This window comes from Molossus molossus, unplaced genomic scaffold (assembly GCF_014108415.1).
Source record: "Molossus molossus isolate mMolMol1 unplaced genomic scaffold, mMolMol1.p scaffold_m16_p_20, whole genome shotgun sequence".
NCBI classification, from domain to species: domain Eukaryota; kingdom Metazoa; phylum Chordata; class Mammalia; order Chiroptera; family Molossidae; genus Molossus; species Molossus molossus.
Window position 1 is genome coordinate 31,493,387 of NW_023425356.1, and position 1,029 is coordinate 31,494,415.

Genomic DNA, 1,029 nt, shown 5'->3' on the forward strand with positions numbered 1-1,029 from the left:
CTGCCACCACCAGGCAGAGGTGACACTGCTCTGCTCCTGGGAACAATGCAGGACCAGTGTCCTGGCTCAAGAGCAGGCCCACACCAGGACCCACCAGCCCTGTGACCACCTGGGGGAGGGACGGCTGTGTCATCGGCAGGCTTCTCCAAGGACTCCCCACCTGGAGGCCAACATCTTCCCATCCCCCCTCCTCCTGGCTTTTTCCAGCAACATAGGAATCCCCCCCGCCCCCCCCCCCCCGCCCCCAAGTCTTTTCTCTCCCACAGGGTTATTTCCAAAATTCTCCTGGGACTCCTCCAGGTCACCACCCTCCTCTTTCTGTCCCCCTCTACTCCTCTCTGGCCGGAGCACCCACATCTTCCTCCTTCCAAGGCGCTGATGGGGCGCCGATGGGGTGCTGCCGGTGCAAGCGGGCTCCAGGCCCTTCCGCAGAGCTTACGGGTAAAGACGGATAGTTTCTAGGGTTTTCTGTCTAAAGGGCAATGAACCCTTTGAGGTTCTAATGAAAAGCATGAACGCCCTCCCAAGAAAAAATATATGTAGGAGAGTTTGCCTTTTATTTCGGGAGAAGAAGGGAGGTTCCGTCAGACCCTGGAAGTCCGTCTGTGAAGCCTCTAGGTTTAAGAGGGGAGCCCGGGGGCCTCCTCTACGGCCAAAGCCCAGACCAGGCTGGTGTCTGGGGACAGCTCAGGCGAAGCGCCGGAACACCCCGCTCTCCATCCTTTCTGCACACCCAGGACCGCTCAGGCTCTCGGTCTGCCGGCTCTGAAATGGGCACGTAGGCCTCTCTGACCCTAGGGGGCTGCGAAGGAGGCGGCGGGACCGGGAGCCGGGTGGGGCTGGAGAGCGGCTCCTGGTTGGTCTCCGACGCCGGGGGAGGGAGAGCCAGTGTGTGCCGCAGGGAGTGGGAGGCTCGCGCCCTGGCACTCCGGCCGTGGGCCGCAGACCCGCCCCACCACCCCTGGCCCAGGGGCGGGGCCCCTCGCGGGCAGCCCCTCCCGGCCCCTCCCCCCGCGCCGGCCTCCCGGC